Here is a 24,969-nt window from a genome sequence, read left to right on the forward strand (position 1 = left end):
AAGAAAAATGTCTTATATGAATGTGTTTTCTAGTGTCTTGACTTTTTTGAGGCGGGCAGGGGTGCGAGTGACATTCTGCTAGCAAACGAAAATGCAAATGGGATGACTCCCCCTCCCCACCGTGTCAGATCCCTGACGGATCATGTCCCGGGCTCTCCGCTGTGTTTATTACCACTAATGACTTTCTCGTTATGATTTGGCTCTGAAACATAACCGATGATTCTAGGAGAAATTCCATTATTTCCACATATTATTCAATTAGGGAACCAAGCTGCTCTTCTGCTTGGGGAGTAGGGGTTGCCAGCCCCAAAGGGTGGGCACTTGCCTCTTGCTCTCACCCCCAGGCCCTCAGCCATGGGCCCATGAAGGTTGGGAAAATGGAGATGGAGCTGGGGGGAGCAGTTGGAGGGTCAGCGCCAGCTCCTGTGGCAGTCCTGTCCAGTGCATGGTGGCAAAGACAACATGGAGCCTTTCAGAGCAGCCTCGCAATCAAATATCCAAATGGTTCTGCCTCTCATTCCAGTTTTATAGGCCAGACTGTCCTCAAGGCTCACAGGACAGCAGAGGTCTCCCATGGCAAGAGGAGCACAGCTGAGGTACTTGCACCTTTGTATTCCATGGTCTCCAGGCCCTCAGAGACTCCACTGCACCCTGATGGGTCCCTTCCACCACCTCCTCCACTTGGGCTCCTGGCCCCTTCCCTTCATTGTGACCCTCTCCTGAAGACCTTTCCCCATCACATCACACATCCAGCTTACCCTACTGACCCGTTTGGGTCTGGATGGGACAGGGGACTATGGGTTGAATATCAGCAATGGATTTCCACTGTCCACTGTCTTCAACCCTGCCCCATCTAAAAGTGAGTCTCCAGCCCCATTCCAAATTCAAGCTACAACCCAAATCCCAGCAGCCTTGTCCACTCATTTCCTGTTTTCACGATCGTCCTCCTCCCAGCCTACTCTCATTTGTGTCATGCTGTCACTCTAAAACCTTCAGTGACTCACTGTTTTCATTACATCAAAAGCAAACCTGCCTTCCAAAGCCCTCACAGCCTATTCCTTCCACTGTTCGCAGCCCACCCCTCCCTCTTGCCCAGGGCCTTCTCTGGCTCCATTGAACCAGCCTCCTCCTCACTAGCCCCAGTCAGACCAAACTCATTCCTCCTTCTGCTCCTCTGTCCACTCCCTAAATGTGTCCCCTTCATTGCCTTGGCCTCCATCAAGCCACACCCATGTTCAGGGGTGCCTTCAGCCCTCCTTCCATGGAGCCCTGTCAGCACCTACAGCCTGCTCTCCATGGAGTAACCCTCCCCGTGCCTCCTTGTCCCCATGACACCATGCTCACTTCTGTGTTCGGTTCCCTTTCCCATGATGCGAGCGCAGGCTTCCTGAGGGCAGGGGCTGTGCCACAGCAAGGCACGTGCACCTTCTGCTTGCCTTCTGACCCCCAGCCCATGCAGATCTCGGGCAACCAACCCCGAGGCCTGGAGATCGAGGACTTCTGCCGAGAGCGTGTGTCCTTTCCTCGGCTGTTTCCCTGACTGTCTGTCTTGGCCTGATATTGTCTGTTTTGGTAACGGGCACTTTCCCTGTGTCCCAACTCAACACTGCATGGAGAGAGCTGCCTATGCAGCACATCTGGGCTGGAGCACAGTGGAAATGTAATGCCACTTGCCTGGCTCAAACCCTCATGTCCTCAGGGCACATGGGACAGGGTGGGCTCCAGCTGTGCCCTGGCAGATAAACCAAGTCCCTGCCCTGGGGCTCACATCAGGGTCCATCTCCTCCAGCTAGCCAGCCCGGGACAGTTGCCGCTGGCCTGGGGAACTCAGAACTGGCTACCAGGCAGAACACAGTTCAAGTCCTATCCCACAGAGCTCCACATGGTGAAAGCCCACGCGAGGGTGTCTGTCTATGGATGAAGCTTTCTTCCCACTTCTTCAGACCCCCTGAGTGGCCTCACCATGAGGCATTTTCCTTGGCATTTTCCAGGATGCAGAGCGAAGCCTTCTATGGTGCCACAAAGCCCACTAGGCCTGGAAGTCAGGCTCATGCAGGAGGTGCTGACTCTTGGTGCTCATGGTTCCGAAGACTCCTCACCACCGGAACAGGCTGGGGAAGGCAGGAGGGGCCGCGCCCTGTGCGAGGAAATCAGAGCTCACCCTCCTCCTGGTAGAACATGGAGACCTGATCAGGAATGCAAAGTGGGCCCGGAGCAAGACACAGGCTGTTATTTACACAGTGTCTTTGGGCTTACCCAGAGGTTACAAGCACCATCCACCCGCCCCCAACCAGTCTGCCCTTCCTTCAGTCCTACTGCTGTCTTTCTCCTGCTCCATAAACCACCAGCTCCAAGCCATAAAAAGTGCAATGAGCAGTCTGGATGGAAAAGACTGGGCATGGAGCAGGCAGTCAGCCATGCTTCCCTGAAGAGCTGCAGAGGGCACAGGCAAAGTGAGCCCAGCCCCCAGGGGCCCTCTCCTGGCAGCCCACACGGGGAGGGGAAGACAGGGGCTCTTCAGGCATCAAGCCAGGTATGACCGGCTTCCTCAGCTGGAAGGACCTCTTCCCTCAGCCTGTCCAAGCCAGGTGGGGCCTCCAGGACCCTGGAGTTTAGAGCAAGAATGAATCCCACAGATCCCCACAAGCCTTGCTTCTTGGTTAGGAGCAATACTTTGGGGCTGTGCCAACGTCCAAACCTGTCATATCTTCCAGCACTGGCAGCAACCGCCATTCTCAGAACAGAGCCACTGGACAGCAGAAGTCAGGGCAGAGGAAGGAACCTTAAAATGTCACGGGGTCGAACATTTCAGGGAAGCGGCTCTGACTGTCACATGAGTTTAACTGTTGGTTCTGACGTGGAGGGTGGTGGCAGAACTTGGCTGGAAGTGCAGATGGGTCTGCATGTTAAGCTGGCAGGATTCTTCTGAACTTTAGGAATGAAAGGTATTTCAAGAAAGTGTAGGGGTCAGACAGTTTTAAGTAAAATTATTTCACTTCTGTATCAGTAACAAAAGACTGGCTTGAGTGAGGGCAGCAGCAAGGATGGGGCTGCGGGGATTCCGCAGCGATGGGAAGTTTTTCTCTGCAGCAATAGCGCTGTGGTGGTTGCTAAGAGCAGCCAACACCCCCAGACATGAGAGTGGCAAGAAAACTGTGAAAAATCAGGACAGGTGCTCTGTGGTGGAGTTGAGGGGCCTGTTCCGTGGGCTAGTTTATGAGCCAGCCTGACCCAGATTCAGCCCAAGATGATGGACACTCGCCTCCAAAGTTTATGGATCGGGGGTGGGCTGGAAATATGCTGGCCACTTGGAAGGAACCAGTGGGATCTGGGGACAATCATGCATCCAGGGTGGGGACAAGATTGGGCATGTCGGAGCAAAGGGATGCAGCAGTGCCCCGAGGGACAGCCTGACACACTTAGGAAATGTGTGGGAAAACACTTGGCTGTTTATCATAAAATTGGTAAAGAAAATAGGATGGTTAAAATTCAGACCCTGGCCGGGAATGAGGAGGGGACAGTGGGAGCTTCAAAGGTGCTGCGTTCTGAAACCTCAGGAAAAAAATAACGCCGGGAAATGGGAAGTGGGACGAGATGTCTTTCCTAGAACAGAGTTATAGATTTAGACAGCTGGTGATGCGAGCGGGCTGGGGGAGAGAATATTTATTTGCACGTCTTGCTCTGCCACCCCATCTACCATCTCTGCAGCCACCAGAGACCCCTCCCAAAAGCACAGCTACAACTGCATCCTTCCCTGACCCCAAAGCCCTCCAACCTCTGCAGTGCCAAAGAGGAGAAAATCCAAACCACTGACTGGGATGTGCTGGGTCCTGTGTCACACAGCTCTAATCACCTACGCTTTTAACAGGCTGCCCCAACTAAGTGCCTTCTGGCCTCTGCAGCCCCAGCTGGTGTGTGTGTGTGTGTGTCATGTCCAGCCAGCCTAGGGTCACAATTGTGTGGGTTTCTACTTGTCTCCCTCATTAGACCACAGGCTTCTGCGGGGCAGGGCGGTGTTTCATTTGTGTGTCTTCCATATCCGAGAAGCCAATGAGTATTTGTTGAATTTGTTACCCATAAAATCAAAGGCTAAATATAGCATGGCATGGCCTAACCCTGTGAGGTGGCAGGGAGGTATTCGTGTCCTCATTATGCAGACAAGGAAGCCAAGGTCCAGATAATAAGTGACACTCAAAGTCACCTGACTGATGGCAGAAACAGGATGAGAATCAGAGGGGTCTTGTGATTCCACGGCTCACCACGCCGCTTCTCCAAGCCGCCTTCGGGGCAGGCAGTGCCAGCATTCCATGGTCTACAAAGACGTAGTCCCACCCAGGAGAGGCCAGAACACAGGGAGAGTGTCACACCCACAGTGCCAGATACAGCGCTGGGCACACACAGACAATTAAAAATACTCGGCCGGGCACAGTGGCTCACGCCTGTAATCCCAGCACTTTGAGAGGGCAAGGCGAGTGGATCACTTGAGGTCAGGAGTTCCAGACCAGCTTGGCCAACATGGTGAAACCCTGTCTCTATTAAAAAATACAAAAAATTAGCCAGGCATGGTGGTGGATGCCTGTAATCCCACCTACTCGGGAGGCTGATGCAGGAGAATCGCTTGAACCTAGGAGGCGGCGGTTGCAGTGAGCTGAGAGCATGCCACTGCACTCCAGCCTGGATGACAGAGTGATACTCCGTCTCAAAAAAAACAAAAACAGAAACAAAAACAAAACAAAACAAAAACTTGCCAACATCAAAATTAATCCTACTCATCAGAAGGCCTTAGTATAAGGAAAGCTCAGGGCTGGGGACTCAAAAGGCCAGGTTGCCTGAGTCTCCATCCAGCCCCAGAGGGAGTTACAAGTGGACCTCAGAGAGGGCCCCTCTGTGAGGGCTTCTGCCATGGGGTGTGCCTGGCTGTGGCCCCAGCCTCTGGATCTGGAAGGCTAAGGGTTAACTCACCTCTCCAAGTTCCACCAGCTCCCCTCCACCCCTGACGCTCAGTGCTTCTAAAGAAGGGCCTGCCATTACCCTGATTGGACTCTCCAAGGTAATCGGGGCCTCAAGCCCAGCTGCTCGGTTGCAGGCGCTCTCTCCCTCAGATGCAGCCAGGAGGCTGGCGGAGAGCAGTCTCTGTGAGAGGCAGATGGGGCTGTAATGAACTGAAGAAGTGTGACAGCCACAGAGGAACAAGTTCATCAATTAGAGGCTCCTTGCCCAAGGGCTTCTGGGAATGGCTGTTGTGGGGGAAGGAGAAGGCTGACTGGGCTCCCTCAAAGGTCCTGATGCCTCAAGCTGACTCACTTCCCCATCTTAGGCCCCTGGAGGAGTCTCAGCCCCTCCTTCCTGGCTCCCAAACAGCTTCTCCTACCTTTTGCTCTGGGGTCTCTCTGAGAGACTCCCCATTTTTGGGAGGAGCTGGCTGGTAGTTTCCCTGGGGACTAAGGGTCTTTTAAACCAAGACTGAGAAACATTTGGTCCAGCCCCAAACTCTTCAACTCCTTAGAAAATCAAATTTGTGAGCAGAATGGAAACACTGACACTGTTGTTCCCCTCTTTGGCTCTGAATCACACATTCAGAGACCAAGGGTATAAAGAAGATCTTGGTCCAAAGCTGACCCTGAGGCACCATGGTGACACAGAACCAATCTATGTGTAGGAGTCAAAAATGTCACCACTTCCTGCCTGCAAAGGAAGTGCCAAATATGGGTGTTGTCTATGGCTAGGAAGACAAGGGCAGTGATGGCCCATGGAGGCTCTCTGGTCCTCAGCCGCTACCTCAGCTCCCCCTCCCTACCCAGCCTGGCTCCCCATCCCTACCCTAGGGCTGAGAAGGGTAAGCCATGCCCGCTTTCCCAAGGCTATTGAGCACAGAGCAGTCACTCTAGTGGGGTGAGTGCAGCTACTACTTGTGCAGGCAAAGGCTGTGGGCGACTAACTCACACACATTTCAACTACATATATTTTAAAATAAGGGGCAAATGGGCATCTTAGAATTGGAAAATACAACATTTTTGGAGACATGTGGGTGTCAATGGAGGTTCAGAAACATGAAGAGGTGATGCTGGGCTTATGACCTTATGCAGGGAATGAGGGAACACCGATTGTTTGCACTGGCAAAAAGCTAGAATGCAGCCCAAGGGTCCACAGCTGGGGGAGTCTTGGCAAACGAAGGACAGCTCTGAGGCCTCTTTGCTCTTTATAAACCCTGGTAAGCCAGTTACAAGCTAGTCAGAGGTCCACACGCTGCTGCTGCTGGGCCCAAGGGCTGGGTTCAACCCTGTGGCAGCCTCTCAGGGGTGCACTGTCATAGACCCTATCACAGCCAGCAAACCTGCCCATGTGGTGCAAATGGCAGGGAAGCCTATGCCAGCTTGACATAGGAAGAATTTTCTTATGATGTAGAGATGCCTGAACTTGCTACAGAGCCAAGAGCCTCATGCCAAAGCAAGGTGTTCAAACAGGCTCTCTATGTATCATGCATATTCTGAGGTCTGCTGGCTAGCTGTGTAACCCGTGGCAGTCACATTCTGGGTCTCTGCTTTTTTATCTACATGATGGGAAGAGTCAATGAGCCTTCCTCCAAGGTGGTCGAAGAATGAAACAATGCCTAGAAAGTGCTGAGCACAGTTTCTGGCCCATGGGACATGTTTGGTAAGGATTAACTGCACATGATGCCGTGCATTGGTCGGACAGAAGGTTGGGGAGATGAGTGTTCCGACTCCTCCCTCTTCTGATGGTCACGAAGGCTGTGAATGCCAACCCTGGTTGGGGACACGTGAGATGAGAGGCTGTCGGAATGGTAGGTGCTTGGGAAAGAGGGAGAAAGATGTGATAGCTCTGCTCACCTGCAAGACCTCGAGAGATCCAGCCTCACACACCTGCCCCCCGATGCCATGTCAGCCAGGCAACAATAATGACAGCACAATCCCCACGGTCCTTGGCAGAGCAACACAGAGTGGAAAGGGGGTGCTTCAGGCCAGGCGGGGGGTGGAGAACGGCTTGGCAGTCTGCAGAGGCCTATTCACCTGTCCTGGGACTGTGACTCCGGCTGCCGAGAGGCCCCACTGTGGGCACTGGCAGGGTGAGAGGAAGGCCTGAGCTGGCCAGACAGAGCCAGGAGAGGTGGGTCTCTCTCTCCTCACCTAGCCTGGCCGACGGGTCCAGAGTCCCCAAGGAGGGCTTGTTATATGCCAGTGGAGTCCTGTGTAAGGAAAGCCTGGCTGACAGAGATAAGCTGTGGCATCCCAGCACCAGCCCGGGCTCCTAGGAGCTGCTGAAGCACATACTAATGGGACCCATTCAGCTCAGCCCGCATGGCAATTAATAACCGGCCAGGCAGAGACTGAGTCTGGGGTGTGTGTGTGTGTGTGTGTGTGTGTGTGTGTGTGTGTCTGTATGTGTGTATGTGTGCAAATGCCTGAGTCTCCATCCAGCCCCAGAGGGAGTTACAAGTGGACCTCAAATAGGGGTAAGCTGCAGGCTGGGGTGGGTCAGAGTCTCTTTCCTTAAGGACCTCTTCCTTGCAGCAGACCTGTTCCCACCCCAGGCTGGGTGAGAGAGGCCTGTCCTAGCTCAACCCTTCCAACTGAGTTCCGTGGGTAAGGAGGAGGTGGGAGGCAGGAAAGGGCCTGTTTCTTGGGCTTTTAGGGCTCAGGTGGCCCGGAGCCACCCAGCCAGGTGGAGCTGGGGGTGAGTAAGGGAGAGACAGTCTTGAAGTATGAGTGTGATACACTCTAGTTTCCCTTCTCCTTGATTTCCATATTCCACTAGATGTTCTGAGATTGGAAGGGTGTGTGATGGAGGGAGGAATAGGGATATGCAGAAGCATGCCATCTGGTGCTTTTGTGACAACTTAGAAAAACATACCCTTCAGAGTGGACCCTACCCTATGAGTGCACAGCTCCATGAGCAAATGGCCCCTCTGTGTCGAGAAAAGCATGCTCCTTCCTCCAGACAAGGCCACCCCGCTCCAGGATATGCAGCTTCCTGAGCAGTGAGCAGTGCTGGGCTGCATCTCACCAGCGCTCTCCTCCCTGCACAGGGTACTACATGCACGACCTCAGAGGGCGGCCCTGCTCCAGAACTGGCTGTTGTCACCCTGGGTGGGTCCCTCCCAGCTGAGTCCTGTGTTGAACATCTGGGTCACTCTTGCTTGGCCCATGGACCTGGCTGCCTCCTAGAACCTTTGTCTTCAAAGTGAGGTAGGAGGACCAGCGGCACTGGCATCGCCTGGGAGCTCAGTGGAAAGAGTCTCAGGCCCCACCCAGAGCTACTGAATCAGGATCCACATTTTAACAAATGCTCAGCTGACTTACATGTGTATTAAAATACGGCTGAGAAAACACTGGGGTTGTCCAAATAGTGGCAGAGGTGGAGTAGAACATGGGGGAAGAGAGACTCAAAGTAGAGAGAGAGAGACCCTCCCATAGAACAGGGGAAACAGACGTGTGCTAACCAAAGACAAAGCAGTGAGCAGGGGACTTGGGGACACAGGAAACAGCCTGTTCTGCTGGTTTTAGTGCAGTGCCCCGTCCCCCTGCTCAAAGACCTATCATCAGAGACCCTCCCCCATCCCCAGCATGTGGGGGCTTTGGCTATCTGCCCCAGGTGGGTGGAGGCCCAGCCTGGCAGCTCAGAGTCCCAGGGGAGCATGTTGCAGGGCAGGCTTGGGCCCCCCGGGTGGGGAACAGGGTTCTGGGGGCCTGGCTCTACTCCTTGCCAATAGACCCCCATCTCTCCACAGACCTTTCATCAGGATTCCCAGGCTGCTGCGGAGGCCCGGGCACCTCAATCACTCCTATTGCGCTGGTCACAGGAAGAGAATAGCTTTCAGCTCAATTACCCTTCACATTCCAATATCATAACGCTCCGATGAGGCTTTTTAACCAAAAACAAAAAAGCCGTGTCTGCCGCAGGCCGGCTGCAAGGCCAGCCGTGCAGAAGGGACGGGCCTGCCTGCCTGACAGTCACTGCTCAGCCCTCTGGGTTGGGAAGTTATGGGAAGGGACCTGTCCCAAGGCACTGGCCAGGCCAAGGGGGCACTGAGGTCCTGGGCCTCAGTTTACCAACATATGCCCTGCCTCTACATTAACTGTTAGAATTTGATTGACTCATGACCTTCTTTAGGGAGAGAACACCGAGACCCAAGTCCCAAGAGGCCTGGTGGTGGAATGACATACCCCACCTACCCCAGCATGGTCTTTCTTGTCACAGTAGCCCTGTCTTCTCTTCCTGGGCACAGGAATGCTACGAGACCCTTCCTAGTGCCATGGCACTATGGCATTATTCAGCCAGGCCACGGCCTGGGGAGCTAGACTCTTGGTTTACATGTCATTACACACTCTTTGGCTCATGTGGTTCTTGTAACACTGACCAGCCGGGAAGCTAGCCAGAGTCAAGGTTACTAACCCCACTGCACAGATGGGTAAACTGAGGCCCAGAGAGATGAGATGAGAGGACCCCAAGCATATGGAAACATCCCAGTCCAGCCATGGGGACCAGGGAGGTGAGGTCTGCTCCAGCCAAAAGGGTCCAGGTGGACGCAAGCTGATCTCTCCTCTTCTATGCTGGAAGTGACATGCAAGGGTCCCCTGCGGCAGGCAAGTCCTGTTCCTAAGTGCTTCATGTGCATTGCAGAAGCCCTATAAAGTTTGTGATCGTCCCCATTTCACATGAGAAAAACTGAGGCTCAGACAGGCGAAATCACTTGCCCAGGGTCAGAATTCATACCCAGGCCTGGCTAACTGCTGGTGCCCTGGTCTTGCTTCTCTGCTATCTTCAAGATGGAACACCTCTAAACCACCCCAGGCACAGGAGAAGCTGTCCCCATGTGGACATTGTTCTCACGGGGAGACAAAACCAAGCATCCAGGCCATGAACTGTGCACGCCCAGTGAATGATCAGACAGCACACACATCCCACAGTGTCCCGTCTCACATCACATCTTGAAGGGCTACACACAGGGCCCAGAGGAGGAGGCTGGGCTGCTCTCTTCCAATCAGCTGTGCTGCGTCGACCTGGCCAGCTCAGTGCTAATGGCCTTGATGGCAGCATCCCCTCCCTGTGTGCTGCTGGCCTCCTGCTGGCTGTGGCCGATTTGCTCATGATTTAGCACTTCGGGGCACTGACCCGTGAGGGAGACACCCGGGACAGAAGGAGGCAGGGCGGCTGTGGCAGCTGAGGTGTGTGCACGCGTGCGTGCCCTGTGCAGGGGCGGGAGGCTGTCTCTCCAGGAACAAGCTGCCCAGCCTGGCTCTCTAAGACTGAGAGAGGTGTCTGGCGTCCCCACCCCACTCTGTCCTATGCTGACCTAGGGCACTGGGGTGGGGCTGGAGAGAGAGGGGTGGCGGGAGACCTCAGGAAGGCTGCAAGGTGCCACAGTCCAGGCGTCCTGCCCTACGAGCACAGCACCACTCTCACAATGGTCTGTCATCTGCTGGGTTCTCTGAGAGCCCCGGCCACATGCACCCGACCCTCGAGACATAAACGCCTCTGCAGCCCAGTCCTTGGTCAATAGAGGTGCAGCATGGTAAGGGGCGCTGGGAGTGACTGACAGAGTCCACATCCCATCTCTGCTCTGTGACGTGGGCAAGACTTAACCTCTCTGAGCCCCAGCTTCCTCATTTTTAAAAGGGGGAGAATCCCAATGCCTCGGCCACAGATTGGTTATAAAAAGCACCCAAGTGACGCATGCGGTCTCCATGATCGTTATTATTATTGCTGTTCAGCATTTCCCCTCCGTCCAGTACCCCTGGGCTTTAGAGGTTCAAGCAAATGATAAGATACAGACCCTATTTTTTATCATTTGTGAATCCTGGAGCTTGAGACTAAGAGGTCCCAGGTGTCAGATGAGTGGCATAAGCAGAAACTGGAGAAGGAGGTCAGTGCAGGGAACAGTCTGTCTGAGCCCATGCCGGGCCTGTGCCCTGCCCCTTCCTCCTTCCTGCCCCTAACTTCAGGCAGCCCTTTTCCATCTTTTGGGGCCTCCGCCCACCTCAGAAATAGAGAAGCAGACAGAACTCAGAAACAGGGGAGGTCCCTCTGCTCACCTTGGACCCAGGCAGTCCCTCTTCCTGCCTCCTGGGCCCACGTGGAGAGTAGTAGGTGAGCGCTGGATGCTGCAGTGGGGGTAAGTGTAGGGGTGGGACAGGACAGGGACAGCCACTTTGCTAGGCTCATCTGAAGCTCATTTGACCCAATTCTATCGCCTGGAGGAAGATGTGCTTGATACATGCCACAAGAGGACCAGTGACTTGCGAACCAAGGCAGGACCCAGCTTTCTTCCAGCATCAAAGCTGGGATGGGTGAACCCCCTGCTCCACCCCTCAGCGATGCAGAGGGCCGAGCTTTTGCTGGTGGCTGTCTGGGTCCTCAAGCACCGGATCTTGCATCCTGTTGCTGTGGGTGAAGGCTTTCAGCCAGGATCTGCTGGAGGCCAGGGACTCATTCCTCTTGTGTCCCCAGCACCAAGCATGGGCTTGGCACCCAGCAGGCCCTCAGGCAATGTTTGTTGAGTGAGTAGATGAATGAATGAATGAGGGTGGGGTTGGCACATGGAAGCAACACTCCAGCATGCCTCTGCCACTCTGCTGTAGCAAGCCAAGCAGGGACTCCTCTTTCTCTGGTTTCTGGGCTGCTGCCAAGAAGTCAGATTTCCCAGGAGGGTCACGGATGCTCAGGCCCCTGCTGAACCCTCCTCTGTGGTGTCCCAGCAGTGTGGTGGCCACTTGTTGGATGTAGCACCCCCAGCACCCTGTACCTGCCAGCTCTCCCTCTCTCCACACCTACAGCATGGGTTCCTGCCTGCAGCTGGCAGCTCTGGGCTCCTGGACTCTACCACTCCACCCTCTTGGCTTCCATGGGGCCTCTTCCCAGCCAGCTGCCCTCCCTAGTCCTGGATGCTCTGCCCACGGCTGGCCCTCGTGGATTGTTCCCAACAACCACCAGCCTCCCACTGTTGTGCAAACAACCTGCTTCCATCCTCCTGCCTGAAGGGCCACAGAGAAGCAAGGCAGGCAGAGCCTGGGGGTGCTGCAAGGGTGCGCTTTAGAATGCATGTACCACTGCTCTGCCTCCAAAGCACATTGCATCAGTTTCCTGTGGCTGCTGTAACAAGCTACTATACACTCAGTGGCTTAAAACACACAGATTTATCACTTTATGGTTCTAAAGGTCAGAAGTCCAACACAGGCCTCAGGGGGCTAAAATCCAGGTGTCGGCCGGGCTCAGTGGCTCACGCCTGTAATCCCAGAACTTTGGGAGGCCGAGGTGGGCAGATCACTTGAAGTCAGTAGTTCAAGGCCAGCCTGGCCAAATGGTGAAACCCAGTCTCTACTAAAAATACAAAAATTAGCTGGGCATGGTGGTGCACGCCTGTAATCCCAGCTACTTGGGAAGCTGAGGCAGCAGAATCACTTGAACCCGAGAGGCAGAGGTTGCGGTGAGCTGAGACTGTACTAGAGCCTGGGTGACAGAGTAAGACTCTGTCTCAAAAAGTAGGTAAAGAATAAACTGAAATAAGATCCAGGTGTTGCAGGGCTGCATTCCTTCTGGAGGCTCTGAGGGAAATCTGTTTCCTTCCCTTTTTCAATTTCTAGAGGACACCCACATTCTTTGGATCCTATCCTCTTCCTCTATCCTCAAAGCCAGCAACATAACAACCTCGGATCCCCCCACTCACCTCTGCATCCGCTGTCATGTTTTCTCCTCTGACCCTCCTCCCTCCTTCTTATAAGGACCCTGGTGATTACAGGGGCCTCACAGAGAGGTCCTTAACCGCAAAATCCCCTTTTCCATGTGGGGTCACACAGTCACAGGTTCCAGGAATTCTGACGCGGCCATCTTTGGTGGGCAAGGGGGCATTACTCTGCTTACCACACTCCAGCCCCATTAGATGACGCAATTTCCTCCGGTAGCCCTGAGCGAGGCATCCTCCTTTTGCCACTAGCTGCCTTTGACTCTGATGAGGCCAGACTCAGCCCTTCTCCCACGGCCTGGCAGGGAGTTCGGACCATACTTCTGAGCTACCTTCAGCATGGGTCTTGGAAGAGAGCACACCAAGGGCTGGTTCATGGAATGTCTCTCTTAAAGGATATGGGCTACAGATGAGGGGTAGGAAGCTCCCTGAGGGCAGGGACGACATCATGCAACAAATCCACCGAGTCCCCACCGTGTGCCAGGCCCTGAGGGTCCGTCCATGGTGGAAAGCCACATGTCCCTGCCCCTGCTTTCCCAGAGCTCACAGTCACCTGTGAGAAGCTAACAGTGATCAAATAGTCCTGCATATATGTGAGTAATTACACCTCAAGGTCAAAGCTATAGAAGCTCTGCTGCTCTGAAAGCCCAAGGACAGAAGAATCTTTCTGCATTGGGAGGAGGGATGAAGCAGGAATGGAAGATCCCAGGGGAAATTGGGAGTTCATGAAAAACGGGGAGGGTGATGTGTTCCAGGGAAGTAGAAAGGCCGTGCAAAGGCCCTGTGGCCTAGTGCCCTTGGGGGACCACAAAGAAGGTGGAGGTGCAGGAATACAGAAGAGCAGGGGAAGGAATGTCTAAGGGGAGGCTGGAGAGGGGGCCGGGATGAGACCCCGCCAGCCTTCCAGGCTTCTGGTCGTCAGCCTCAGAGCACCACAGAAAGGTTTTTGCAACATCCCTGGCACATCCCAGGGACTCAATACATTTGAATGAATAGATGGATGGATGGAGAATACATGAATGAGCCTCTCTACCCTCCTCCTGCCCCTCACCAGTGACCTGCCCCATCCCTCCCTTCTGCACGGCAACGGTTAAACGGGATCTCCGAGGCTTGCTCACTTATTTATTTATCTCCCCCCGGCTGCTGGCTCCGACCCATGCCTCCCGAGTGTGGCTCCGTGGAAATGTCTGTAATCGCCAGCACACTTTAGGCATTACTTCCACACGATTTAGAGCTTTCCGCCCCAATAGCTGCTATTGCATTTCCCTCCATCTCCATCTTTTGGGCTGTGTTGGGCGGAATATTTTTTTCTAAGGTTTGGTAGTCCCCGAGTTTGAGGGATCTGGTGGTTTGGGGGAGGTGAGGAGAAAGACAATGCTTTAGAAGAATTTATTCTTCTTCTCCCATTGCCCTGGCCCTGCCCCAGCCTTGACCAGGAAAGGAAAAAAACAATCAGTTCAAGCCGCTAAGAAGCCCTTAAAGATTTTTGTGTTTTCCCATGCAGGACTGAGATTAGGTTGCTGATATGAACAGCAGCTTTGTGGGAGGCTGAAGGTGCTGGAACGCAATAAAGGTCATCTTGGATGAATCCCTCCCCTAACCAAACACCCTCCCTGCTTCCACCTTCTCATCTCAGGACCAGCTCCTCTAAAGGCAGCAGCCGGGCAGTAAACCCCAAACCCTGAGTGGCTACTCTGGGGGTTAGATGCATTTGGGCTGGCTTTGCAGGGCAGACAAGAGCAGTAAGATGTGAGAAAAGCTGTGTGACCTTGGACAAGTCACTGAACCTCTCTGGGTGTTTTTTCCCCAGCTCTAACATGGAGACAATTACACCTTTCTTACCAACTGGAAGGACTACACTGAGGATGGAAGGAGACAGTATGAGGGGAAAAGACCCCTCTCCTTTTTTCCCTTCTCCTTCCTCTCAATCCAACTTTCCCCCATCCCATTCACCTCCCTGTGATTCCCCTCCACCCATCCAGCCTCTTATCCCAGCACCTAGGCAGCTCCATATCCACCTGAAAGATGACCCTGGACGAGGGAGAGAGTGTCTCAAGGTAATGTCACAGGGGTTAGCTCCCCCTGGTGCGTGCAATGTATAGGCGGACTGTCCTATATCACCTGCACAGTGGTGACCTTGTGTCAGCACCACACGCATTTGATCAGAGACAGTAAGCTTCCCAGTGACACACAGATGTAAGTGGTGACAGCAGGATTCAAACTCTTCTGTGGTACTCCTAATACCGTGCTCCTAACCAGTGTGGGGAGTGGCCCCCAAGAGGCTGCCTGCTCCCAGGAGCTTACATGATAACAGAAACCCACTGGAATGGATATAATAAAATGACAATGGGCAAAAGCAAGCCACGGGGTTAGAAGCCAGGACAGTGGCTACCTTTAAGGGAAGGGAGAGGGACAGGGAGAGGCAAAGTGGGATCTCTAGATGCTGGCGAGGCTCTACTCCTCGATCCGGGTGCAGTTACACAAATGCATTCACTTTGCAATCACTCATAAAGCTGAATATTTATGAGTGTTTGCTTCTCCATATGTAAGCTTAAGTAATACGTTTCCTCAAAAAATAAGACAAAACAAAACCTGTGTAAGCTTGTGGGGGCCACCAGAAAAAATACTCTAGGAATTAATTCATGCCACTGGCATGAGGCTTTAAGCTCCAGACAGCATGGAGTGGACAGGCCCAGGACGAGCATTTACAGAGGAGGAGCCGAGTCCTGGAAGTGAGGCAACTCGCCCAAGACTCCGGGTTGAGCTGCACCTGTCTTACTGGGCACAGGCAGGCGACCGCTCCTGTCTGCAGGTGGGGGGCCAGGGGCCATCCCAGGAAGGAAAGGCTGGGCCAAGGTCAAGAGGCAGAGGGCCCACCTGGGAGGGGGATTTAGAAGCTCGGATGGGTGGGTATAAGGAGCAGAGACTTGTGCCTCCAAATCCAGAGGAGAGAGGACTAAGTGAAGAGCCTGGGTCCGGCCCTCAGCAGCTGCTTCTGAAGGGGATATGTGCTCTGACATCTCTAGCACTTAGCTTGCTTATCTGTAGAATGGGGATAAAGGACCAGCCTCCTCTACTCTCTCGCACCGGATGGTTCTGAGGAAGGAAGTGCCGGGTTTGGCTCATGGCAGGAAGGAAGATGGTGCTGTGGGCTTGGACGGCAGCATCTCAGGGGAGGGCACAGCAGGAACAAAGGCTGGGCGGCAGGAAAGTGACCACTTGGTATTGGGATAGGAATGACAGGAACACCAGGGGCTCAAAGCCTCACATGGATGGGATGGATTTCTGAAATGGAGGGTTCGTGTCGGCAATGGTGGGAAGTGTGGGTCAGACTGGGAGGTGCAGGGATGGGAAGGGGTCAGTGGGAAAAGGCCTCCCACACCATTTCCCCCTCTTGGGAGCAGGATTGGGAGAGGGGACCAGCCTGAGCCCACGACCCTCCGGGGCAAGGAAGTGAGTGGGCATTGGGCTCCCTGGGGCTGGCAGTGCCCCATGCCTGGGAGGTGGGCTGGCTGATCAATGATGAAGACAGTGAATGGGGACGATTACATTGTATCTAGTGATTATGCCCCGGGTGACATCTCTCGGTGGCATTATCTCATCTGGAGAGAAGAGCGGGCTTTTTAATAGATGGACAGGTGGCTTCCACTTAAGGTTATTATAAAGAGGGAGAGCCCAGCCCTCACAGCTTCCAGCCAACACCACAAAGTTGCTAAGTAATTAAAGGCTGCTAAAGAATCAGAGAAATTATAATAATTCCATCAACCTAAAGCTCGTGATCTCTCGTTTTCCCCCTCCTGGTAGAAAACAAGGTGGGTCAGGCAGCCTGCGCACACATCAAAACAAGCCTATTGTGTGGTGGGCCTCCACGTCACAGGGGCTGCCAGGCTTGTCCCCAGGCTGTTTGGACAATACTTGAACTTGTTCAGATAAGTGAAGGGACCAAGATAAAAACCCTAGAGCCCTCAGAAACAGGAAGAACAATAGCAGTGTGCTGGTGGCCGATCAGACACCTGTGGACACCTGTAACCTGCATCAAGAAGGCAGTCTGGGCCCACCGCTCATGGGGTTTGGGGAGCTACCCAGAGGGGAGCACCCTCATCCCAGCCCTGCTCTGGACACTCAGGCCTTACCTGGGAAAGCAGTGCTCTGCCTCTGGCTCAGGGCTGGGCTCTGTTTCATAGGTTCTGGAAGCCAGTTCCTGAGAATCTTCCCCAGCCACCTTTGATGGCCCATGCTTTGCCACTAATTGCGGGGTGACCCTGGGTAGCCTTGACCCTTACTCAGTGTGTTGCTCACCCACAGAGTGTGCGCCTGGATTAAGTCACCTCCAGGGTCACCCTGTGCTGGTTTCACAGTCTACGTGGAACACTCTAGGCCTATTACCGGCTGTTTCTTGATGACTCTTTCATTTTTTTCCCTTGCCATGTCTTTGTTTTATGCTTCCCACACATTTCCTGACTGCCACTGGAATGTCAGTTTCCGGACCACCAATGCCCTGACTTCAGCCAATCAGTCCACGGGGATGAGTCCATCTGTTGAGCTCCTTGGACTTCCAGGCAACTTTCCTGAAGTTCTCAGAGCTTTTCATAACAATGGTAATACTCTTCAGGTCAGGCGAGAGGGCTCACGCCTGTGATCCCAGCACTTTAGGAAGCCGCAGCAGGCAGGCTGCCTGGACCCAGAAGTTTGAGGCCAGCCTGGGCAGCATGGTGAGACCCTGTCTCTACAAAAAATACAAAAATTAGCTAGGCACATTGGTACGTGCCTGTAGTCCCAGCTACTCGGGAGGCTGATGTGGGAGGATCACTTGAACCCAGGAGGTTGAGGCTGCAGTGAGCTGTGATCGTGCCATGCCGCTGCACTCCAGCCTGGGTGACAGAGTGAGACTCTGTCTCAAAAAAAAAAAAAAAAGAAAAAAGAAAAGAAAAGAAAAAAAGGTAATACTCATCAGTTACCAAGTACAACCTATGTGTGTGGTGCTTCATACACGTGCTCTCATTAAACTTTCACAACTCAGTGTATCCCTATTTTACAGATGAAAAAACTGAGGCTCAGAGAGGCTAACACCTTGCTTATGGCCTCCCAGTGTGCAGTTAGAGCCCACATGTGCACAGCCCCATCACAATGCAGTTGAAGTCTGGTCCCCATGTCACAGATGGACACAGGTTCTCACGATACAAAGCTGCCCTTGGCTGTAGGTGGAGACTTTCTAGACCCTTGGTTTCCTAAGTCTGCCCCCACTTGGGGTGCCCCACTGCCTGGAGGAAAAGGCATACAGGCAGAAGACCCTGTACCCTCCCTCCATCAGGCCCCACCATGGGGGCAAGGAGACCATTTAAAAGAAAGGAGCTGAAAAATGGCAGATGGACTCGGCATGCGAGGCTGACAGCCCAACACTGCAGCAGAACTAGCAGGCAGCTATCATCCTTCCATTTAGAGTTTCTTTATTTAAAGGGCAGGGGGGCACAATAAAAGGTGTTCCGGTGCATGCCATAGAATCCCTAATGCTTGAGAGCTGCGCTCCGCACAGTCCCCCTGCTTCGTATTCATGGCAGAGGGTCCCGCGGTCATTGCAATAGAATTATATGGGCCCCCAAAGACTCCCAGCTAGAATTGGCGAGGAAACCGATGTAATTAAGACCATTATTACCATTAAAACAAAATAATAATTTTAATTACAGCTGAGCTGCCTCCATCTCCTGCTCCCGCGCTGTCCTCTTTCCTGGTGCTGAGGGTGGTGGAGGATGCCCACAGCCTTGGCTACGCCCCCAACGGGCATGGAAGAGGTGGTGTTACAGGGGACATGAGGGACCGGGGGGTCCTTGGCTTCACCCCACTGGGTGGAGGAGGAAGCAAGCAGCTTCCGAGTGTGTGGCTGGGCTGAGCTTGGGGTCCTGGTTTTGTGGGACCCCGTTGACTCTCTCCTTGGCACCTAAGAACCAGAAGGAGGTGGCAGAAAATGTTGAATGTTCCCTGCAGGCAAGGGGGGCAGGCTGGCATTTAGCCTGTGTGTGTGTGGGCAGGGGAAGGGGGTCAACACCTGCTTCTCACAAACAGTGCTGTGTGCACAGTTGATGACTGAAATCATGGAGGTGCCTCTGCGGCACACTAACACTGCAGGCCACAAGGAAGGGGTGTCACTATGACCGTGGCTGGGTTCTGAGCTACAAGATGATGCCCAGCAGGGGTTGTCCTCACTGCAGAGAGCCAGCAGTGGGCTCTGAGTACAGTTTCTCCACTGGACCCCCTGAGCCTATGCATGAGGCCCAGAGTTCCCTGTCGCTTCCCCCAGCCAGGGATGGATCAGGGCCTCACCCCTGCAACTTATGGCAAATCAAAAGCAGGCCATGGCAAATTGCAAAACAATACATGCAAAGATGCTGGAAGGTGAGAACGAGTTCATAGGGCCCTCTGGGAGGCAGGACACAGGATGGAACATGCTGCAGGCCTATCTGATTCTGGGGGACTTGGAGAAGTCAGTGAATTTGTCTTGGCCTCAGTTTCTTTCATCTATAAAATGGAAAGAATAATTACCCCCTAACTTACAGAGTTGTCATGAGGACAAATGAAAGATAATGAAAACACTGGGAGATACAGAAGATGATATTATTTAAATAAGAACACACACACAAACACACACACACACACACACACACGCACCCCTCAGGACTGTGTAGAAAGCCCTGCTGCTCTGCCCACAAGCATATGTCGCTTCACCACTACCAGCCCAGAGCTTGCTGTCCTGGCTGCCGCGGGCGATGGCATCTGCCTGCTGCGAGAGAGCAGGGCTCCAGGCATGTGTCACTGTGCTGACAGAGGGGACAGACCAGGGAAGGGGCAGGCACCTCAGGGTGGTCGCCGAGGGCCATAGAGACATCGTCTGGGGCTGCCGCTCAGCCAGAAAAACCCACTCTGGCTGTGGCCTGCAGGAGTCCAGAGCCCCTGCGATGATTTATTGGTCTCCCTCTCCCAGATCAATAGATGCATGGTTATAGATGCAGAGGGGCCGCCAAGGCCCGTGGCCCCAAGGTATAAATTAACATGGCCTGTCAAGGGGCTGCCTCTCCTGGCGTGGGAGACGACATGCTCGTGAGTGGAGCTGTCACCTCGGGGGCCACGGCAGGCACAAGCCAGTAGGAGCCCTCTCGCATCTCCACCCAGCTTCTTGCTGCAACCTGAGGATGCAGTTTATAAATCATTCAGCATCTGACAGGTACGCCATGCGGGAAGGTAGCTGGGGCACTGCTGCTGGCTGCGGTGGGTGCTAATAAGTTGGCCTCTTGGACCAAATCCACCTCTGCACGCTCTGGACCCTGTCTGGCCACCACTCCAGGGCTCCTCATATGCCAAAGCACACAGGATGACAGGGCTGAGATCCAGGAACTAGTGGGCACCAGCAGAGGGCAAGGATGCTTTCAGTGTCTGGGAGGAAAGTGGAGTGCAGGGCACATGTGAAAGTGCCCTTGCCAGCTCAGTGCCAGGCCTCACCACTCCTCGCCCAGCCCTGGACCATGCACAGTAAGGAAGCCCTCACCTCGGTAGACCAGCTGGCTGAGGCAAAGCACTTTGTGTAAATGCTCCTTTTGTCCTCACACCACCCAAGAGGCAGAGGGAGCCGCATGGCTGTCTGTGTTTGTGAATTCCATTCACTCAACAGACACTGAGCACAGTCCATACGCCAGGCCCGGGGCAGGGTGCTGAGGATGCACAGATTACCAAGCTCAGTCCTTGCTTAGTCTGGTGGGAGAGATGGACATACAAACAACAGCCACAGCCATTTCCTGAGCATGCACTTATCCTGGGCCCCGGGCTGAGCACTCTACGTGAGTGATCTCATTTACTTTAATCCTCACTATGATGTTTGCAAGGCAGGTGTAATTATTTCTACTTTGCAGGTAGAAGTGAAGCTGCTTGTCAAAAAGTCGTGCCACCCCAGGCCTGCCTCCTAATTCTGGCTTCCTCCCTTGACTAGCTTTGGGCACACCATGTAACTGTCCTACTTCAGTGTCTGTCTCTGTAGGATGGGAATGACAAGAGTGGCTGCCCCAGGAGGTGGTGGTGAGGGGTCCCTGAGATCCCATGCAGAAAACAGTGTTGGGCACACAGGAAACCAACAACAACAATCAATTTATTACTGTCACCATAGAAATAAATTACGTATTTGATTTCATTGACAAATGGCATCCAGGGATACCCTTCTCCCTCCTTTCCCATCTCTAGTAAGGAGGTACAGGGAATGAGCAGCTTTCATCCTTATTAAGGGACATGGAGAGGTGGTTCAGGTTAGTGGGGCTCAGGGCCAGGAGGCGTGGCTTCGGCTCTGACCCTGATCGCAGCCAGCACTGAGGCTCAGGCAAGGACCCTCCATCTCTCAGGCTCCCAGGATCTCACCCCAGCTCCAGCTCGTCCCCATAGTAGCCTCATCCCCACCTCAAGCTGGTCACCTGAGGCCATGGGACAAGGATCTGTGCAGGACCTGTCACAGAGACCTGGGCAGGGACCCAGAGGCTCACTTCCAGCCTGGCTTTGTTTCTGTGAGGTAACAGTGGGGACCTGCAAAGGACACACACCCACTTAGCCACTGTCCCTCCTCAGCAGTGTCTCTAATCATAAATCAGAGTTGACTTTCCTCTGGGAAATTCCAATATATGAAAATAAGCTATAGGATCCCAGAAAGTGAGTGATAGTCATAGACACCATAGTCTCTTTCTCTAACAAACTCCTACTCAGCCTCTAAGGCCCCAAACAAATAGCCCCCATGCACAGACCACACTGTTTCCAATACACTGCGCACATACAAAGCTACCATGGCATTTAATACGTTTAGATGTAGTTAGACATTCACTTACTTGACTTTCTCTTAGTAAAATTGCCTTCACCAAGGACAAAGACCTTGGTCTTAATCACCAGCATTTTATTGAATACACTATGAGCCACAGGCTGTGCTAAGGACTTTTCCTAGCTACATTCTCTCACAGCAATCCTGCAAGACAGATATTGTTGCTCACCTTACAGATAAGAAAGCTGAAATCCAGAGGGGTTAAGTCACTTGTCTAAAGTCACACAGTTGGGAAATGGTAGCATTTTTTCCAACCCTGCACACCCAGGTCAGCTCAGAATCCCTGGACCCTGCTCAGTAGCTGTTCAACAAATGTTTGCTGTGTTCATTAAAAAAAAAAAATTAGGCAGATCCGAGCATGGTAGGTGAGATGTGGGCTTTGAACGACAGGCAGAGTTGAGTTAGGCTGAACTCCAGTACTAGTTAGAAAAGTACAATGTGTGTGTGTGTGTGTGTGTGAGAGAGAGAGAGAGAGAGAGAAACAGACAGGTATCCATTGCCCTTGAATTGGCTCTATGGCTGATAGGAGAGTTCATATGAAGGAATAGCAGAAGAGAATACTGAAAAATAAGTTGGGAAAGGTAGGTTGATGCTAGATGGATAAAGGCCTAGACTGCCCGGCTAAGGAGGCTGAACTTGTCAGAACTTCAAGGACAGCCATCTCTTGAGACTCCAGCAGGTTCTCCAGATTCCCTGACTCACTGAGCCACCTGGCACCACCTGACTTCTAACCTCACACTCATCCTCCTGCCTAAACACCCCAGCACCAGGGTCACCTCCCTGGGGCATACTGGAGGGCTGAGGGGGTGGCCCTGGGAGAAGCAGGGAGGGGGCAGTGCTGAAGGTCAGCGAGGTGGGCACGCGCCCCTAACGGAGGTACTGGAGCAGCACTGCTGGGCACAGACACAGGCAAACACGTTTGAGCAAATTGGAACGCCATAAAAGTCTATTACAGCAAATCAAACAGCAGTCAGCATGACAGCCATTAGCTTGAAATGAATACACGGGGACTTAATGAGGTCTGTCGAGGCTGGCTTGGTGAATTAAGTTGCCAATTCTAGCAGGATTTCCCTTTTCTTTACAGACTTGAAAGCATCTAGCTGCCTCGTTAGGACTTCGACAAGTGAATTGCAGGGCCTTTCACCCTGATAAAATGGATAATTACATGGAGAACAGCTTAGTGAGGGGAGTGGGGTGGGCAGGAGGGGAACGAGAACAAACTCAAACACACACCTGCCCAGCTTCTCCTGAGCTGGGGGCTGGACCCGGCAGAGGCTTTCAGAGGGAGTGGGGGCCCAGGAGAGGGAGGCAGCGGGGCAATGCCTGGCCTTGAACTTCCTCCCATTCCCTGCTGTTCCTGGCCTGAGGACTTGGGTCCAGGTGGGCCATGTCTCCAGGCAGCCATGGAGGGGCTGAAAGTTCACATCCAAGATGGGCTACCCTCAGCACCTCTCATAAAACCTCTAGTGGGATCCTCCAAGGCTCCCCAGACCTGGCTGTTCTCACCATTATCAGAGGAGTTTGTCAAAAATGCAGCTTCCTGGGCTGGCTCTCCCCAGCCTACTGATTCACAATTGCAGAGGTCGGGAATATGCTTCCTAAACAGTCCCCTGGGAAATTCTGCTGGGGCATGTTTGGGACCCTCTGATTCATCACTTCCCCAACATGCAGTGCTAGATGGCCGGAGAGAAGTGGTCCTCCTACTTCTGCTTGCATAACTCCAGGGATGGGGAGCTCAGCACATTCTCAGCAAGGCAGGGGCATAGACTGTGTGTGCATGGGTGTGTGTGGGCAGTCTTATTATTAGGAAGCTCTTCCTTAGATAGACCTGGATTTGCCACCCTGTAACTTACTCCCTGTGCCAATCCCTGGGTTCTGCACACAACAGACTCCATCATTATTAGGGCCCTAGATGGCTGAGATGGCCAAGAGGGGAATTGAATGGATGGAGGCGGCCACCAGAGCTTCTCCGCCATCCTGCAAAGAACGATAAGGTGCTGAAGGATGGGAAGGAGCTTCTCCTGCTGGGTTTCATCCTCTGATCAGGGGATGTCAGCCCTGGAAGGGGCTGGGTTCAACTCCCCAGTTTGAAAGCTGTAGGGCCTGAAGCCAGCAGACTAGAACCCAGGTGTCCTGACTCCAGTTTCTCTCTTCCCACGAAACAGCACAAGAGCAACCACTGCTTACCTCAGTCAGACTCTGCTGGAAACCCACCTCCTCCAGGAAGCCTGCTGAGATTTCTCTGATCACCCTGGCAGACCCTGGCATTCACACCTAACAGGGTCTGCAGTGCTCCCTCACCCCATTTCTCTGGCTTGCATCCTCACCCTGTTCACATTTGCAGGGCCGTTTGCTGCTGATTCATACTCTAAAGGGCAGGGGCCTGGGGTTTCCAGGGTGACCTCAATGCAAGCAGGAAACCTTGGGCTCATTTCCGGGCCAGGGGCCAGTAGACTCTGGGTTGGTACCCCAGCTGCGGTCAGAGCCAGGCAGCTAGGTTCCAGCTCAGGTGACCACACCAGGCTGGTCAATGTCAAGGTACCTCAGATCAGGAGTAGCCAGGCCTCCATCCAGCTGATACCACATCCCCACTGGCCACACCGAGCAGCCCCAAGCAGGGCATCGAGTATCAGGCCACTAAAGCAACCGGGGATGTTTACACACGAGCAAGTAAACCATGTGGGCCTTCCTCCAAGGACGGTGTGTCCTTTGCAGCTGGCCCCTCTCAGCCTACCCTCTCCTTGTCAGATGGGTATCATGCAGGCCACTTTATCCACCTGCCCTTTGTTTTTATTAGATAAGGAGGGCCGTGGCACAGAGAGGCGAAGTGACATGCCCAAACACACAGCAAGCTGGGAACAGAGCACGGGCTGGACCCAGGGTCTCCTGCCTCTAGTTCTAATTCCTGTCATTCCACATTCCTGAGGCCTCCCAGGTCTCTGCACAATGACAGCCTGGCTCAGAGCCAAGCCCACAGCAGACATTCAATAAATATTTGTTAAATAAATGAATGAATGACTTGAAGAGACTCTCTCCTTGGAGGCACAGGCCTTTGGAGAATCCCAGGGGATTCCAACAGGGCCGAGTGTTGGAAGTCACATCTCCTGAAGCAGGAGAGAGGAAAAGGCTGGCCCCCAGCCCAAGGGCGGGAGAGGAGGGACATGACCCCTTGTCCCCTTGCCAGTGCTCCTCCCTGCCGCCCCATGAGAGGGAAGAGAGGGCAGCCATGCCTGCCAAGATGGCAGCTGAGCAATGGGTCCAAGGCTCATTAACTCTGAGCCGTGCCCTTGGGTTCTGAGCCCAGGCCCGGAGTGCAGGCTGGCACGTAGAGACCCTTAATTAAATTAGGGAGACTTCCAAATGAGAGAGAGCAGGAGCCAAGCTGCAGTCCCTGGGCACACCGGCCACAGCTCAGAGCACCGTGCCCCCA

The 24,969-nt window shown here is 53.6% G+C and overlaps 1 protein-coding gene across 1 annotated transcript in view; it reads right to left on the minus strand.

Annotated features, from left to right (window-relative positions):
* The window catches only part of CDH23 (cadherin related 23), a 459,756-nt gene that overhangs the window by 277,341 nt on the left and 157,446 nt on the right, over positions 1 to 24,969 (minus strand). The window lies entirely within an intron of this gene.

Source organism: Pongo abelii, chromosome 8 (genome assembly GCF_028885655.2).
Source record: "Pongo abelii isolate AG06213 chromosome 8, NHGRI_mPonAbe1-v2.0_pri, whole genome shotgun sequence".
Lineage (NCBI taxonomy): Eukaryota > Metazoa > Chordata > Mammalia > Primates > Hominidae > Pongo > Pongo abelii.